Source organism: Myiozetetes cayanensis, unplaced genomic scaffold (genome assembly GCF_022539395.1).
Source record: "Myiozetetes cayanensis isolate MyiCay16 unplaced genomic scaffold, myiCay2020 scf5-8, whole genome shotgun sequence".
Classification (NCBI taxonomy): Eukaryota; Metazoa; Chordata; class Aves; order Passeriformes; family Tyrannidae; genus Myiozetetes; species Myiozetetes cayanensis.
In genome coordinates, this window is record NW_026087742.1 from 114,796,541 (window position 1) to 114,815,859 (window position 19,319).

Sequence of the window (19,319 nt, forward strand, 5' to 3'; positions counted from 1 at the left end):
TTTTTGGATAACGTGCAGTTCCCTAAATTAAGTGACAATGGGAAAGCCTCAGAGTTCAGATGATCTTCCAGGTCCCTTCCAACCCAAACCATTCCCTGATAACGTGTGTATTTTATATGGATTGTGGTACCAGATGTGAGAGATAAAAGGAATTGCTGGTGGCCACCTGCTCTAATGCACATTTCAGATCTCGTGTGGTGGGTGATGTCACGCAGAATTCACGTGATAAGGAGTAATTTAAAGTTACCAGACCATGGCAGGTTAGCAGGGAGCGCTGCCTGTGGAATGCTGAACATTTTCCATCACAGTTTATCCATCTGTTGGAAAGAGGGAGAGGTGAAATAAATCACCTTTTGCCAAGGTTTTTGAGAAGCAGCTGGGCTTTTTGCTTGCAGGATATTTTGTGATGGGGATTTCACTGCATCCCGTGGTCCTGAGGGGTTCTTTTCAAACCTCCTGGTGGAGCAAGAGGAGGAATTATTTTCAAAACCAAACATGACCTTCACAGCACCATAAATGATATTATAAAAATGGCCTTAATTAGGTCTGGTAATTTATCTTAGCACTTAAAGCTTTGGGTACATAAAACACATTAAAATCTTCCAGGCAGATTTATTCTTTTTGTAATCTCTGTTACAGACAAGTTTTGCCAATTAATATTTATCTTTTGGGGACAATAAAATGAAGATTTCTGCTTGTATTATGTTAATTTCTATTCCCAGTATTTCCCCCTCACACATTCCCAATTTTTTGTTGCTATCACTAATTTTTATTTTCTTTTTTTGTTTGTTTGATTTCGTGTTTGAGATGGATCAGATATGACTGACTGTTGCTACAGTTTAATTAATTAGTACCAGTTGCAGAACTTAAGTCTTTCTTTCAAAAAAAGTAATTCTTGTTAAAATAATTCTGATAGTTGCTGACTTATAAGAAAAATAAATAGGAGAAATCAGTCATATTTCAGTTAGAAACTCAGATCTTGACCTGCTATATACTAGAAAAAAACCACCTTTTTTTCAGCTGTGGGTTCCAGAAATGACAATTTATGGGGAATTTTTTCCTAGTGTTTTATGCAGAAATAGGAGGAGATGGGAAAAGATGGACATAAATATCTTTTTGGGACATCTACAAGAATAGCTGCAACTACAGAATAGCTGTATCCTTAATGTTAATTAACTCACCAGCAAATTCAACCCATAATTCTGTGAAAAGCAGAGCGTGGAAGGAACAGAGAAACCTTTCACTCTGAAGGTTTTTAGTGCAAGACAGACAGATTTTGGGGAGAAGGGTGCCAGGAAAAGATAGAGGTGCTTGTAAACTGGGGAGTAAAACTGGAATTTCCTTTTTTGTGGAGGTCAATCAGTTAGCAGGTGCTGTTCCATATATTGGATATATTACACAACAATTCAGTCTGAATGTCTGCAGGTCATCAGTGGCTCCTTGCTGAAGGTGGGTTGCTGTTCCAGACTCCTCTGGTTTTTATTCCAGCACGGGCTGGGCATGGAATGTGTGGTAGGAACCTTTGGAAGTGGTAATTGGGATATTAGGAACCTGGTTTTTTTTTACCTAATGCTTGGTGCTCATCAGAACAGATCAAATTATTAATTGATGATTTGTATTTCACCACTAACAGGGGAACAGCTGGGGGAGAAACTGCAGCCCTTTTACCTGTGGGGAAGGAGGGAATTTTCTCCAGTTGGCTGGAGCTGTAGCCCAGGGTGTTGATGACAGCACAGTTAGATTGGTTTAGAGGGAAAATGGTAATTTGCTGGGAGGCCTTGGCCCAATAAACTGGTGTGCCAACAGGAGGGGTTAAGGAGGGTGAAAATGTTCTATTCTGATGTTTTGCCAAGCTAAGCAGTGAAATGCTGCGAGCATGAACCAAGTGGAATGGAATGCTTTCTGCCTGGATCTGAAACCCCCCCAATCCCAGGGAGTGAGTGACTATTCCTGAGTGCTGGAGTTGGAGCAGGAGATAAGCACCTTCCTTCCCTCCTTCCTTCCCCTCCCAGTGAGGAAAAAAAAAAACCAAAACAACCAAACCCTGCTGAGCAAAAAGCTGAAGTGCTGAGGTGTTTATTTTAACACTGGGAAACACTTCTGGCTTCAGATGTTTGCCTGCTTATGGATCATATCTGTGATACCAGATGTGCCACATACAGATTAGGCACGGCTCATAAAGCGTGGTAACCCGAGATTTTTCAGGAGTTTTGGGTGTAAATTTTCCTTTTAGTGAACTGTTCCCTCACTCACCTCAGGGAGGTTTTCTAGCAGTGGAGTGCTCGAGCTTTTGAATTCAGATCCTCTGCAGAATTCTGCCTGTATTTTAAACACACCTCATTCAGTCCTCGACAAAAATACCTCTAGGGGGTGTTAAAAAAAGAAATGTAGAAATGGAAGTTGGATCTACTGGATCCAGAACCAGGTTCTCTTAAATTCTTGGCTGTATTTGCAGCTGCATTTACCTGATAACCAACAAAACCTTTTTGGAAATAGGGAAGGTTGGTTCTTTTTCACACTGATGGTAACTATACAAGGAAAACTTAAGATAAATTTAGATCACAAAGTATTAGCTCAGAGATGACTAAAATATATAAAAAAAACACCAACCCCAAGAGTCCAACTGTGCTCTAATTCCCTCTTCATTTTCCCTCGTAGTGTGAGATGATTCAGATGAGTTTTTTATGGGTGTGTTTATCTGTTCTCTGTATCTGGTGGGTGCTGGCATAGCAGACCTCACATTTTCAGTGGGGTGAAGATAAAACTGGGAGGGTTTTTGTTTTTTCCCAGCATTGCTCCAGGCACCCTGCTGTGCACTTCCCAGAGGAGATGGCAGGCAGCTGTTTGGCCATCCTGCTGGGAATGCTGGGCCATCCTGGCTGGGTGTGGAGCCAGGGGGATGTCACATCCAGCACCAGTGCTGGGTGACACAAAGGAACTGCTCCTCAGCAAACCAGGGTGGTTTTTTTCCTGTGTTTAACCCAATCATTAAACACCAAATCCCCCAAAATATCAAGTTATGAATGTCTGTACAAGCATCAACCACATAATTAATAAAAAAGCTGGATTAAGGTTGAGTATCATGAACTGTCCTTCAATTTTGTTTTTTTTAAAAATCCCAGACTAATGATTTTTGTTTTCAGCTTATCATGTTCTCCAGTATTTCTGATATTTTTGTTTATTGTGTGATATTAATGTCACCAAGGGCATGAGCTGCAAGGCACAACTATTTGCCTGTTCTGTGTTTTCAGCTTGATTTGTCCTGGTAAATCTGAGGTGCTTCATTCTGCTTTTCAGGTTTCAAACTGCATTAACCATCTCCCCATCCCGTGCAGTGGCTCAAACGTTACAAGAAGGGCAGGAATCCGATCCCTAGATGTGGTTTTTCCCTAAGTAGGTGATTATTGGTGTGTGTACCACTTGTGCCTGGATTTCTGCACCAGATTTCAGGGTGTATTTAGGCCTTACTTACATTTTCACATCGGGGTTTTGTTTGTTTTTTTTTATTTTTTCTGTGTGAAAAAAACCCCAACATTCTGGAGGGTGGTTTTGAAACACTGATATTGGTGTTACTGGCATATTGTGATGTCTGCATCACGTGCCAGCAACCTGAGTTGGGTTTGCTTTGAGAAGATGTGAGGTAGTTTTATGTCCCCTCTGGTTTTACCTGGGGCTGTTTTCAAGTGGCAGATGCTCACACTGAGGTTTTGTGTTCAAGAAGTTCTCAGGGTACCTTCTTTGCTTCTACTTTGCAGATTTGTCTCCTTCAGATTCAGCCAATCCATCATTGGTGCAGTCTTTGGTCGAAATTCTCCTGACTAGAACCTGTTTCCCCCCTTAAATGTCCCCTCTTTGTGCTGCTTCCCTCCTGCCAGAGCACAGTTGGTGAGTGCAGTGGAAAAGGAATCCTCTTCTGCTTTTTCATCTCTTTATCAGCTCCAAACTCTACCACCACCACCTGCAAGAAATTCTGATGTATTTGTGGTTTGTTTTACTCTTCACTACATTTATTATTGTGGTTTTTACAATCCTTTTATTATTTTGATCATTCAGGAGTCCAGACTGTGGGGGTTTTTTTGTTTTCTAAAGCTTGTGTAAATAAATGTCACAAGTGATCTGGTCCTCCAAAAACAGAGGCCCTTGTCCTGTCCTTCTTGGCTTTGAATTTTTTTAGTTTGCTTCTGAAATTAGACCCTCCTTGCCTTACCCTCCCCTCTTTTTTCCCTCCCATCTCTCTGCAAATCAGAGTTTAAAACCTTCTCTTTAAGGTGGTACCACATTTCTGCCTGGAAATGGGCTCATAAATTAAGGGCAGAAATAACCCTGGCCATAAAGCCCTTGGTAGAGTATTTTCCCTGCAATATTCCTGCTGCTGCTTCAAGACTGATTTGCTGGTGTTTTCACTGGAATATTGAACCCCATAACTTTTTGTGGAGCCTCTGTGTGGTTTTGAGGGTGCTTTTAAAGCAGAACTCGGTACAGGAGCGGGGCTTTAAATTTACCTGTCATATTTATGCCATTTTCTGACTTTATTTCCTTCAATGTGCAATTGTTTTCAGCAGGCTTTAAGTAGATCCAAGTCAAAACTACAAGACTTGAACTGAAAGTATAATTTGACCTTCCCTAATGTGGGAATTTAACAATCCTGCTTGGGTTTTCTGGAGTAATTTCTTATTTTTTCCTCCACTTCATAATTTTGCTCCCGGAATAAAAACCACCAGCCCTCTGAATACATTTATTTTCATTTTCTAGATGTTGTATTTTAAGCAAACACATCTGGCAGGAGGGTTTTGGTTTAGGATATGCTCAGGTACACTTGGGTATGTGAAATGGATTTGTAGTTGAGGGTTTTGAAAACTTAAGCATGTGAAGAGTTCTGAAAGGAAGCATCTGCCTCTAGTCCTTTATAAGATAAAAATTTCATCTTTGAAGTAGTTTTGTAATATTTTAAGGTATCTCTTTCATACATTTATAGGACTAAGTTGATAAAAAGGTTTGTACTCTTGATTTCTTTATGTTTGAGATTTGAGCAGCTTTAGTCCTTTTCTTGGAAATGAGCTAAAATACTTTTCAAAGGTCACCCCCAGCCCTTTTGAACATTCAGCTACTCTGCTGTGTGTTTTCCAGGACAAATTACAACTTCCCAGTAAGACTGCATTCTGACATGTCTAAGAATAATTAAATATGCTTTGTTCCTCATCCTTTAGTTCCCAGGACTCTGTGCATCACTGGTTCAACCAGGTTTGTGGGAGGCAAAAATGGAAATTTTGTTGTGTTGACAGATCATAATTCGAAGAATTACCAAAATACCATTTTATTTCAACACTTAGGAGGACTTGAACTGTTAGGGTTTGCTTCCCAAATTAGCTAAAATAGATCTAAAATGGATTTTGCTGCTTCTGTCAGACGAGCTGCCTTCTCTGTGGGAGGTTCTGTGTTACGTGTGTTATAGGATGTTGGATAAAAGTTGCAAAAGAAGCCTCAGCATAAATGTCTGTGGTCAAAAAAAGTAATTTCTTGAGTGGTGTCGTGTCACAGGGAGATGATGGAGGTGGAAAGGCAGAGGTACAGCCTTTTACTCTGGAATGGAGTGATCAGGAAATGTTTTTAAGCTGTATTTGTGTCGAGATGCTGCACGTGTAGAACAGGAATTCTGTAAATAGCAGACACAATCCCCATGGAAACAAAGAGTTTATGTCAATGTGAAGGGAATAACTCTACAGAAGATGGTGAAAATTGGGTTATATTGAGTGTTTCTGAGTAGGACACAGTGTGATCTGTGCTTTGTAGACCTACAGCAGTGGGGATTCAGTGTTTAAACCAGGTAATTTGTGATTGGTACTGTAGGAATTTTGATTAGTTGCATTAAGTGGCAGCGGAAAGACCGTGGCACTGTTGATAGAAATGGAATATTTGTGTTGTGAGCAAGAAGAAAGCCTTGAAAGCTCAGCCAGGAATACAAATCACACCCTTTGACCCACTCTCCTCCTAATTGGAGTGGATTTTCTGGTAACAGTTTCTAATTTGATTCCACGCCGTGTCACACAGAACCGCTGCTGCTGGGACTGTTCCTGCAGTCCCTCTGCCTGCTCATACATGCAGCAATAAATAAAGCTTTCCTGTACGTGTCTTTCCAAGTGTCTTTTTGAAATGTAGAACATGGATAGGTCTGGTTTCATCAGCTTTAAAATTCTGGTCAGAAATTATCCCCTAAATCCTTCGTGAGTACAGTCAGGCAAGACAACACCGTGGACATCCTGGTGAGGGAAAGGGTGACAGGTCCTCTGTTGTGAAACGGTGCCTGAAATGTTTATTATAATATATGAAATGTGCCCAAAAAGCAGCATTGACTAGAATTATTAGGAATACAATCAGCAGCTACTGTACTTTGAGCTTTCAGCTCCACTTGGACACATCCCTGCACGTTCGAAAACTGCTCCGTCTCCAGAGGCCCAGATTTCAGAACCCGTACTTTGTAATCCGGGAAAGGTTGCCCCTCATTCCTTGTGTTTGTGTTAACAGCTTCTGCCAAGCCCTTCTGACAGAATTATGGAAGTGGGAAGTGCTGAAACAGAGACCCTGGGAAGGAATTCCTCCGAGGAGGCAACATTTCCTGCCTGTGGTTTGGTGACCGCTGTTCCGCTCGCACCGTGGCTGGCAAGGCTGGTTCACGTGGCTGGGTCGGTGGTTTGTTTTGGTAGGGTTGCAATATTCACCTTTTCAGGCACTGCCAACTCCTGATAGACAATTTAAAGACTGATGTTTGAGACAGTTTAAAGGTTGGGGTGTGACAGCTCCTGCTCGTTTACTGTGACGTGAACAACGCGCGTCCTTTCCGAGGAGGGAACGTCGCAGGTGAGGGCCACCACTTTTGAACTGCTTCCCACTGAAAAGTCAGTGGACTTCCAGGGAAACCACCTGTCTGGTTCTCTGGGAAAACTCAGCTAACTGAGCAGAAAACTCTTTTTAAGTGTCAGGTACAGCCAGCGTGCCTTTTTTTGCATAGAACTGATTGGAAATGATGTTTGAGAGGAGCTAATCCTGAAAAATTCGGCTGCCCTGAGGCAGGAGAAGGTCGGACATTTCAAGAGGCAAAATGAACAGCTGGTGTAAAGAGTTAAAACCCTGTTTTCATGATCTCAGATGAGATGTGCTTCTCAGGAGGAGCTGATTTCTGCTGGGAAGATGTGGTGTCCACTCCCTGACTCTTCCCCCCGTGGAGATTCGTGGGCTGTAGTTTCGGGTCAGTTGTTTGCACAGCTCATCTTGATCGGCAAAGCTTGGATTTGGTGATCCTGGAGGTCTTTCCCAGCCTTAATGATTCTGTGATTCTGTCTTTGCCTGTGCTTCTGAACATGTCAGGACTCCTGGCTGGGTGTCCAGCTGATGAGCTACAGAGAATTTCACCCCTTGGTTTCAGTCACACCCAGCAAGAGTAACATTTTCAGCTGATGGGAGGGAACTCGGTTGTCTTCTTCTCAGATGAGTTTCTCCAGGGAAATCTGAACTAGAACTTGAACAGACACTGAATTAATGTGAGAGTGAAGGACTCTGTGCTCTGTAGGGTCAGGAGAATGAGGGACTCTGTGTGTGTGTTGTGTATGTGGGGGAAAGCTTGATGACACTTCCCTTTCCTCCAGCAATCACAAATGTCTGTGGTTGTTCAAGCACCACAGTTTTAGCTGCCCTTTGTATCTCCCATATTTGTGAACTGGAGAAGAGAAGGTTGTGTGGAGACCTCCCAGCACCTTCCAGTACCTGCAGGGGCTACAAGGGATCCAGAGAGGGACTTTTCATCTGGAACTGCAGTGACAGGACAAGGAATAATGAGTTCAAACTGAGAGTAGGGCTAGACTGGATATTAGGATGAAATTCTCCCCTGGGAGGGTGGGCAGGCCCTGGCACAGGTTGCCCAGAGAAGCTGTGGCTGCCCCTGGATCCCTGGAAGTGTCCAAGGCCAGGTTGGACGGGGCTTGGAGCAACCTGGGCTGGTGGAAGGTGTCCCTGCCCGTGGCAGGGGGTGGCACTGGATGATCTTTAATGTCCCTTCCCACCCAAACCATTCTGTGATTCTACATGACAGTAGAAATTTGCCTTTAGTTAGTTCTAGACAACTCATGTTGTAAAGTTTTATTCAAGAAGCTGCCACTCTTGTAACCGTGGAATTATCAGAGGCCCAGAGCTGCCGAGATGATTTCTTTTCCTTGGATTAGAGCCACGCTGTTTTAAAATGCTAAAAAGAAATATAAGTCAACAGCATTTTCATTACATGTCTCAGCAAGCTGCATGAAACCTGGTAGCTGTGAGGGTGACAGCACTGGAGAACTCAACAATTTAAGAATTCAGTCATTTTATTTCAAAAATTTGAAACAGAGCAAACCTTTATTATGCCTTTATTGAGAACCCTCTATTTTAATATCTGTTGATTTAGTTCATATTAAATGTGTGCTGATGCAAATGATACCTTGCTGAGAGGAGAAACAGGGGAAAAAAACCAAAAGAACTGGGAGATTTCAAACGTGTATAACAGCAAGAGAAGAGAAAATAAAAGGTTACCTACTCAAAAATACCAACACAAGGAAATGCTTTATCTGCCTGGTCAGTTATGCCAAGGATATATATTTTTTAGTTATGAACAGATGCCTTTTTTTCTGTCTCATCTTCAAGCACAGCTTTCCTAAAGTGGAACCTGACAGAACATTAATTATAACATTACATTAAACGTCCAAGTCAGCCTTTCTCATAACTGGGGAGGTTGGACGTGTGGGCTCCTGCAAAACCTTCCTTCTAGTTGGAGGTGGAGAGGAGAAGATGATCCCACAGGTTTCACTGGGCTGAGATTCTGTGTGAACTTCGCAAATCCCTCTTAGGAACGTGGTCTCAAAACTGCAGGAGGTAATGGGGGGGGGACACACAGCAAAATCCCAAAGATGGAAGATTTTAACTTCAGAAAGCACTTTTGTGCCTGCAGTGCTGTATATACAACACTTGTGAAAACAAGGGGTTACGTAAATATTTGAGTTTTTGAAAAGATCTGCCGCGGTCCCTGTTAGAACCTCGTGTTTTGTTATCCAAATTGGAGCGTGGTATCTTGTTTCAGGAGCGATGTTTTGTGTGTAAATGGCAGAGCTGGGGATCTGACACTTAAGCAGTCACGGCTCTCTCTTGTTCCTGCCTCGGCGAGTCCAGCCCTGCCAGGGGACGAGGCCAGATTATTCCTGGGCTGTGGAGCCCGTTCCAAAACAAACCCTCTCTGTAGTTACATTATCCTTCAATGTAAGGAACATGTTTGGCTTCCACATTGCTGACATCTGCCAAATATCCCTTAACCAAGTGTTTAGTGTAATTTGCAGTGAGCTGGTGAACGCTTGCTTAATGGGCTTTGTAGGACTTCATCTTTTATGTCCTCCCCAGCTAAAGCAAATCCTTTCATCATCAGTGTTTTGCCTTGGTGCTGGTTTTTTGCTTGTTAGATCCTTGCGTTTCCCACTCCCGGTTTCTTTGGGATTTCTGGGATTTGATTTGGGAGGATATGCCTTTTTTTTTTTTTTTTTTTTCAATTAAGTGGGACTGAGTAATATCCAGTGAATTTAAGTGGAATAATGAAGGGACACGTTTTTCATTTAGCTCCTAATAAAATGTAAGGACTTTACCTTCTCTGATTTAAGTTGCATAAGGGAAGTTGGATCAGTATGGAAATGGGAAATTTTAAGAGTGGGTGGAAGTGGTAATGATAGTTTTACTTCTCTTCTAAGTCTTCGTGTGTAGGTGCTCCTAGTTCTGTTTTCCTTATGAAATATTACTCCTCTCCCTCTCTTCTCTCTCACTTCCTCAGGCAAGAAAAATACCCCACTCAGTTCAGTAAAAGCAGGTTAGACCAATAAAATCAGGTTTGTGCCATGAATGCAAACTGGTTCTTTGAGTGGTTTGAGTTCAGAGGGGAAGTTTGGAGATGGGGTAATTTATGTCACCAGTCTGTCCCCTTTCTGGTGTGAAATGGAGTCCTCTGGAATTGCCACAGTGGAGTTGTAGGTTTCTAAAAAGCAAAGGATAACGTTCATTCTGCTCAGTCTCAAGTATATATAATCACTGACATTCTGCCCAGCTGAGTTTAACTGGAAGATCAAACCCACGGGAATCAAAAAGCTGAGTTTGCCGATTATCCAGGGTAATCTCAGCCTCACCAAATTGAGTTACCAACTTCCTTTAGGAGAAATAAAGGAATCCACAGTCCATTTAGACTCTTCCAGTCGCTGGCTGAGGGGAAAAAAAAAAAATTCCGTGAGACATTGAAAATATCCTTTCTAGTAAGTCCCAGGGAAGATGGATTGGGTGATAAGTTTTGAAAGCCGGCAATATCGGGCCGAGCTGAGCAAAGACAAGTCTTTATTGATGGGGATGTTTTCTGAAAGCCCCCATGTTTGCCTTCAGATTTAGCTGTTGTTTGGACAAGGAGGGCTCCTCTGACTCTTTCAGATCTGTGTGAGCCCAGAGTCAAGGTTGCAGATATAAAGAACTTTTTACAGATTTTACACTTTCATCTGTATTATAACTTATTTTTAAGAATTTCAACTGTGTGCTGCTAGTGATAATAAAAGGTGCTGTTCAGTGTTTGTTTCCTGAGCTGGGTTTGCTTTAAAATGTGCAGCAAATCGCTTACAGTAGAATCTTCTTGGCATTTGGTGCAAACCACAGTATTCAGAAGCTTTTAAATGCCGTGAAATTGTTAATTTTCCTGCAGTGAACTCTTAACAGGTAGTGATAGAGTTGTCTTTTTGAGTTGCTTGTAATTTTTTTTGCAAAGTAATTTTGATTTTGAACAGACCAACGTTTACAGGTTGTTGGGAATGGGACTGACTTGGTTCAGGAAGCCTCGGAGCTGCAGGTCGTTACTCACCGTTGGACCCTTTGCTCGGTGTCCAACTACTGCAGGTGTGGTTTAATGCAGAGTCACAGAATCATGGAATGGTTTGGCTTGGAAGATTATCCAGTTCCAAGCTCCTGCCATGGGCAGGGAACTTTCCACTAGGCCAGGTTGCTCAGATCCCTGGAAGTGTCCAAGGCTGGGTTTGGAGCAACCTGGGCTGGTGGAAGGTGTCCCTGCCCATGGCAGGGGGTTGGAACTGGATAATCTTTAAGGTCCCTTCCAACCCAAAGCATTGCATGATTTCCAGTGTTTTAGACCCTCTGGACATCTGTGTTCTTGTTCTGACACTTAAAAGAACACTTCTCCTATCGTAGCCGTGCGCTGGAATCAAAACTCATTTGTCTTGGGTTCAGCAACTGAAGATTTCCTAACAAGATTCATAATTGGTGTTTAAAAGTAAAATCAATCATTTCTCCATAATTGCCCAATTTCCAACCTTTCCTTTACCTCGTGCCTCCCCTCCTGGAGCTGTGGCCCTGTGCTGTAGGTAGGGTGGAGAAAGAGGAAGGAAAGTGGGTTATTTGGTGAAGCACAGGGCATGCGATTGTTGTTTGTTGTTGTATGAAATCACAATCAAAATTGACACAAGTTGCTATTAAACTCTATTTCCTGTGTTAAAAAAAAGTCAGTATTAGCTAAAAAAGAAACCTGCAGCAGTAGATTTGCACATAGACCTTAATGAGCCCAATTGACCTTCTGTGCTGTATTTACAATTGCCTTAAAATTGTAAGCAGATGTTTGAAAAACTTTTGTTAATAGGTCCCTAACATCTGTTTCGCCAGTGATACTGCCCACCAAAGCAGCTGTAATTAGTAGAGCACCTCGTGCTTGCATCTTTTTTCTTATTGGTGCAAGATGATCGTGTTTCTCCCCCGGGTATTAAAGCAAAATCTTATTGGCACTTTTGCTTTCATAAATTCTACAACCCTCTCTTTTGTCAGCGGGCGAGTTTTTTTCCACCCGAGGCAGAGTAATGGAAGAGTTTTGTTTTTTTTTTTTCTCTTTTTACCTGTGAAGTCTTAAAAAAAAAGTGCCTTGCAGTGCTGATACATCCAGTCACACCACAGCAAATCCAGCAGATGAAGGGGGAAAAAAAAAACCCCACATGAAATAGTGTGTGCAGCTGAAAGCTTCGCTGGGGTTCGTCCATCGGTGCATGATAGAATGTGTGTTTGCAGTGGAAAAAAGGGAAAATGAAAGGAAGAAAACCTTAAACTCTGCTGAATAAAAAGCAAAAACCAACCCAAAGCCCAGGGTCATTTGCCCATTAAAGTCTTTTTGTAGGACATAGTTTCCATTTGTGTGAGAACACACAAAGCTGTCCGCTTGTTCAGTTTATATCAGGCCCCTCTCCGAGGAATTGTTGGGACAGTGGGCGAGGGGAGAGGTTCAGCTTTAACCTCGTGGTGGTTGCCAGCCTGAAGAGCTCTCCCAGCTTCAGGGTTGGGTAGTTTTTTTTGTGGTTTTTTTTTTTTTAAATAAACTGCAATTTGAAAGTTATTCTTTAACAACTCCTACTTTATAAAACGTCCTATGGAAAATGCAGCTGGGGGAGGGCCGTGCAAAGCTGCCAGTGAAGTTTCCACTCCTCTTGACAGAGGAATTGCCCCTTTTCCAAAGGGAAGGATCTTGCTGGGAATGTTCTGTTCGCTGCCAGAAGATCTACTGGGCTTTACAAAGCACGGGAGCTTTCCACAATCATCCCCCACATCTTCTTGAAATGGTTGTGTGAAACACAACTTGAGGTGCAGGGCCCTTATTAGAGAGGTGTCCCAGTGTCTTTTGCTTCCTTAAATATGGAATTAATGCTTAGATTGGCATTATCAAACTCACCAGGGCACTTGTCTGACTCATGTGGCAGCTCTAGTGCTAAAAAGCAGTTTTTAGACCATGATTTTCTGCAGTTATAAGATGGAATATGATGAATAGGAGATTTTTTTTTTTTTTTAGACAGATAAAAGATTTGGGGTTCACAGTCCCACAGCACATGGAGGCTTTTTGGGATCATAGGATGGTTTGGGTTGGGAGGGACCTTAAAGATCACCCAGTTCCAACCTCCTGCCATGGGCAGGGACACCTTCCACCAACCCAGGTTGCTCCAAGCTGGCCTTGGACACTTCCAAGGGATCCAGGGGCAGCCAGAGCTTCTCTGGGCAATTTCCAGATGTAGAAGGAGTCTGGACTCTGTTGCCTTTTCCATTGCAGGAATATCCAGAGCTGCCATTAATGATAGTCCTTTACTATTCCTGGAAAAAAAAAAAGATTTAAAGGAATTTTACATCTTCCCTTCCCCGAAATCTTTGTCCACGTAAGAAACCAACACTCAAGAGAGTCCAAGTCCGCCATCCTCGTTTTTTGCTCCCAACCCCATTCCCAGGACCGTTCCAGAGTGTTGCTTTTCCCAAAAAACTGCTTTTCCACGAGCAGGTTTGCTGCAGTGGCTGTGCAGATGTTACCACTGCTGTTTGAAAGAACTCAAACCATCAATCTCCCAAGTCCCGTTTTCCTTCCAAGGGCGAAAAATACAAACCAGCTTATTTCCTACTCTTTTTGTGGCCCTGCAATCGTGTGGATGGGAATGAAACAGCTTTTCTCTCAAGGAGCCAAAAGGAAATATATTTGACTTATTGCAGGAGAGACGTTTGCTCATTACTTGTAGAGACAAATGTAAAAATAGAGATCATTGTTATGAAAAACAGCTGATGCACAGAGGCACCTTTTTTGTTTTAATTCCTGTATTATTTCCAGTGTCTTCTCATTCCTAATTAAAACATCTTTCAAAGTGAGCGGTTGAGTTACTGTTCTCTAGGTGAGATATGGGCAGTTCAGCTTTTCAAACCAATTTTTTTTTCATCATCTCCTTGGGAAAAAAAAACACACAACCTCACTTTTTCCCTTGCTTGGTTTTGTCAACCTTCTGGTTTGGACTGTGCTAACCTCAATCCCAAACTGTCAAGTGAAAACATGTTCCTGCCTAAAATGAGACCAGAAAACCCCCAAAGATATATATTTTATTTTATTTTTTTGGCCAGGTTTGAATCCAGGGTGGTGTTTCTGTGGTGCTTTTGGATGTGGCCTTTGATGGGGGCCGTGCCCAGGGGGATAAATCCTCAGGAAAGTCGGACTTAAATCCCGGGAATTCTCGGGGAGCTGTTTTGCAGTTGATATTTTGCTTTTGTCTGAGTGTGTTTGGCACCTGTGACTCGGTGATGAAACTCGTTCTAAATGTCAGTTTTCTGTGAAGATCATCAGGTTTTTAAGGGGAACAACACACGGAAAGATTCTTTCGGATTCCACTAAGATTTATCAAATGTTTCCTTGCCATTAATAAATGGAAACTTGTGCTGTGCTAATACCAAAGGAATTAATTCATGGAGTAAATTCCTCTCTTCTTTTATTATTTTTTTTATTATTATTATTCCTTTTATTTTTCTTTTTAAGGTAATAGAATATCTCTGAGTATTAAACTGATTTGATAAACGCTGTCAAGAAGTGATCACACACCGTAAGGGTACCAAATTTTAATTTCAAAAGTTGCATTTTTTTCCTTGATGTGAACAAATACATAAAATGTAGAATATAAATAGAAAATATATCAACATAAAAATATAAAATACATAATAAATATATGGTTTAAATCAGATATCCACCCATTCAAATTTTCCTCCATTTAACCTGAAGGAAAATCAGGTTTTTTTATATTTAAGCTTTATTTTTTTAGATTACTGAGCAGTCATCTGAAATTACTGATGATCTCAAAAAGCTCTTTGTAGAGCCTGGAGAAACAGTGAGAAATGGTGAGAACATCACTGTGAGCACCGTGTAGGACACTAAAGATTCTACCAGGGTAATTGTATATTTATTTATTTGTATTATATTATTTATTTATACATATATACTTACATATTTTAAATATTTTTACATATTTATATACACATATCTTTTTATATTTTCTATATTTATATATAATTTTTTTTTCTTCACCTCTACTTTCTGTGGGCACTGAAGATGAATTTACCATGTTCCTTATTTTAAGGGAAAAACTATTGGAGGCCGGTTCTAAAATGACTCAAAAACTACTCAAAATAATGATTAAAATTACTCAAAAATATTTTGGGTGCAAGAAGTGTGGAACTATTTAAACGTTCAAAAATAGAGTCGCTGCCAGAGAAATAACAAAGAGGAACCTGCTTTATTTATTTGCAATAATATAAGACACTGATAACTTTTGCTTTAGATAAGACTTTTTTTTATGGGTTTTGGTTTGTGAATTCACTTGGAAATTTTTTGTTCTGAGATATTGAAGTCCCCTCAGCTCACCTTTATAAATTTAAAACACATCAAATCAGGTGGCACCGACTGATTGATAACCTGAATTTTCCCTCCAAAATCCGACATGAGGGGAAATAGCTGTTTTAAACAGCTGGGAGATGGTTAAACACATCCATAAACAGCATGGATGTATTATAGCTGAAAATACCTTCTAGTTTGTAAGAGATAATTTATTTTTTTTTAATTTGTGTGCTGTTTTTCTTTAAAAAAAAAAGAAAAAAAAAAGAAGAAATGCTGTGGAGGGAATAACCAGCAATTTTGAGTGTCCAGAGCAGAAAGTCTCGGTGACTGTATAGAATTTCATGGGGGCTCTATGGGAAACAGTAGCATTCATTATGCACCTCCACAAAACGTCTGTGATTGCAGTTGACTTGCAAATTTCTCCAAAATTGCACTTCTGTGAGAAAACAGCTCTGGCAACCTGTAAAAATTACCATTCCTCGCTTTCGCTCTGACCTCTGTCCGTCTCGGTAACTCGTAGTTATTCTCACGTGTTCTGGTGGTGCTGGGAGGAAATATGGGACTTAAAACCGGTTTATTTGCTGCCAGAGATGTCTTTTTTTTTTTGGGAGGGGGGTGGGGTGGATTTTTTCATTGAGATGAGATTCAATTCCAATTTTTAGCCCCAAATCTTTGGGAAGGCTCCAAAACCCCATTCCTTCCACCACGTTTAAAGCTGGATGTGCCAGCCCCGAGGATTCTCTTTACATATTTCAAAATTCACCCTAAAATTTGGTTAAATGTGGGAAAAATTGGGAGTTATTCACCTCAGAGATTATTTTTTGGGGGCTGGACTAAGACAAAACTTCCCCATCTCTGGCAGGGACTTCCCTCACTACAAGTGGTGCTGGAAAATGCCTCATTTTTGGAGGTTTCTTTTAGAGAGCCTTTAAACCGAATTAAAACTGGATGAAGAAATATTTACCAGTCTGAATACTGGATTTATTTATGTCAGTGCATGTCAAGTTTTGCTGTTCTAGCTGGTTTCTTTTCATGAAGGCACTGACAAAGGATCTTTTTTGCCAGGTATTCCCATTTTTCACTGTGTGTGAGGATCTCGAATGTCATGACAAGGTGGTTTTTTTGCCGGATTTTCGAAGTGTGGGATCTGTTGCATCTCAAAGCCTGTCACTTCCATTATTTGTGGGGTTGTAGAAATAAAAAATCACTATAGAAAAATCATTTATAGAAAAATCAAGTCTTTTCTCCCAGCTGGGGTTCAGAGAACAAAAGAATTGGAATGATTTCTGTGTGAAGTACATTGGATTAATCTACATTTCCTTATATTAGTGCCATTCTCTGAGCTGCCTTCATTAAGGCTGTTTTATTCCCTAAGTTTTCAAGTGGAACCATTTCAGCTTTCATCACAAAACTTAGAATTGCCAGGTAAAAATGAAAGTTTGCATCCCTTTAACTTAATAAAACCTCGTTCCCTACAGCTACAAAAAAAAAAAAAAGGTCATTTTATTCCTAATCAAATCTCCTTTTTTTTTTTAAATACCATATTTTCTAACTACCATTTAAATACCTTTTTTTTTTTTTTTAAATTAAATACCATCTTTCTCTCCCTGTCATTTCCACGCTTCAATTATTGTCAATTAGCAGCACTTACCAACACAGTTTCAAGTCTCCCATTCAGTGCTAAGGTTTGATCTAAACAGTGTTTTACAACTATTTAAACCTGTCACTCAGGGGGATGATTTATTTTATTTCATTTTTTTTAACCAGTGGAGTTGTATTGATACAAATCCCAGAATAAATAGAGTTAAATAGGTCTGAGGATATATTTCCCCCAATTTTTTTCTTGTTTCCCTTTCCTGTCTTGGCAGTACAACTTTGGCTATGGAAAAAAAGCCCCAAAATACAAACCCAGAAGAGGTTATTGCCCTTTTTATGTATTTTTTATGTGTGTCAGTCCCATTTCTGGGGTATCAAAAGGACATTTCTTGGTTTGTGTATGAAAATCCTGTCTAAACACTGTTGTGATAGTTTTGAATTATTTTTTTTTTTAACCTAGAGCAGGGTTTTCATCTTCTTGTATTTGTAAATTATGCTTATGGAATACTTTAGTAAACAGGATTTACCCAATTAATCAAATTTACAGATTAGCTTATTGATCACAACTATTTCATGCTGGGGATCAATGCTAATGTGCTTCAAATCTTTAATTGTTAATCCATTTCTGAATTAACATTGATGCTTGTTGGTATAATCCCTGCTCATTTGATTTTTCTTTTTTTTTTTTTTTTTGGAGTGCTGAAAAATACTTTAAGGCATTTGCAGGAAGAAAAGGACAAAACCCAACTATTAATTTTCTGGATATCATTGAAGATGCTCCCAGCTAAGGAATGTCTGACATCATAGTTAGACTTAAATTAGGATCTCATGTATTATGTTTTATACAGAGATATATGAGACATGGGAAAGGTAATACAATATTTAATGTTTAGGGCTGGATTTATTCTTGTTTTAATCAAGGAGGTCACTGTAAGCCATTACTGCAGTTCTATAATGGGAATTACTCCCTCTGTCTGGGTTTTTACGTGGACTGCAGGGCAAAATTAATTATTGTGGCAAAACTTATGGAAGAAACACAGGACAGGAGAGGGTGAGTCAGAAAACTCACATAAACTAGAAACAGGTTGTGCAGGAGCTTTTAGCATGTTCCTGCTTTATCTGACAGTTCATCTGCTGACACCACCTCATACTCCCAGTAATTTTTCTGAGGGTGGGAAAATGAATTTGGAGGGGATTGAGCCTTAGAGCGGCATCACCACTAAACCTGCAGCAGCACAGGCTGTTAGAACCACAATCTTATTTTAATTTCTTTTATATATATACATATGCATATATGAATAAACTTTCTTAGCAATCATTTACATCTAAACTTTTAAATCTGCGACGCTAAAAGGGGATTATTGAGACGCTGGAGTCAAGCCCTTGGGTTAATAGATCCCACATATGCCATTTATTGCATACTTGTGTTTATTGCTTAAGGCACTAATTCCCTTAAGTGAAACACAGTATTTTTTTTTTAGAATTAAATCAAATAAATTATTTCTTTACCCACTTTTAATGTGTTAAACAGAAGGTCTCTCTGGCAGATGGACGCTCAGGGCGCAGCAAACTCCGCTGCAGTCGTGGGTTATTGTTATTGCTAAAAAACTCTGCCATGATTTAGCAAACAGGGAGCAAACATCTCCAAGCTGTGCCAAGGCAGGTTCAGATGAGATATTAGAAACAATTTTTCCCTGCAGGAATGGTCAGGCCTTGGAATAAGTGTGTCCCAGGGAGGTGGTGGAGTCCCTGTGTCTGGGAGTGTCCCAGAGGTGTCTGCATGTGGCCCCTGGGGACGTGGATTGGGGGTGACTGTGGTGGTGCTGGGTGAGGGTGGCACTGATGATCTCGAAGGTCTCTGCCAGCCTTGGTGGTTCCTGGGGTTCTGGTTGTAGCAGACCTGTTGGAATGAATCCAGGGGAGGCCACTGAGTGGCTTCAGCACCTCTGGAGACAGGCTGGGAGAGCTGGGGGTGCTGCAGTCTGGGCTGGTGGAAGGTGTCCCTGCCCATGGCAGGGGGTTGGAACTGGATCATCTTTATTGTCCCTTCCACCCCAAACCGTTCTGTGAGTGTGTTGGAACGCACAGAAGTGAATTCATCCACCTCAGTGAATGAATTTTACAAGATTCCATCCCCTGAGCCCCTCACACCGTAACAGAGTGCACACCCCCAAGTATTTCAGTGTACAGGAACAGTTGCAACACGATTTTATTACTATATAGCCAAGTGAATCTCACAGTTCTTTCTTTTTCATGTTCTTCTGCTCAAATCTAATACCCAAATGCTGAATGTCTAAATGCTTATTTTAAAATCTACAGCACACACAGCATGGGAGGAGGACCCACTTAGACTTTTACTCCAAGTAGTTGCGAGACAGACAGATGTTCAACAAGATCCAAAAAAAAACGCTGCTTGGTGGATTGAAAAGCATTTCTCTAAGTGGATTAAAAGACTACAAGAGTCAAGATGTTTCTGTTTGTGCTTCACACAATTATTCTCTTT

At 40.9% G+C, this 19,319-nt stretch overlaps 1 protein-coding gene across 1 annotated transcript in view; it reads left to right on the forward strand.

Annotated features, from left to right (window-relative positions):
- The window catches only part of HLCS (holocarboxylase synthetase), a 105,284-nt gene that overhangs the window by 43,970 nt on the left and 41,995 nt on the right, over window positions 1-19,319 (forward strand). The gene's annotated exons all lie outside the window — the stretch shown is intronic.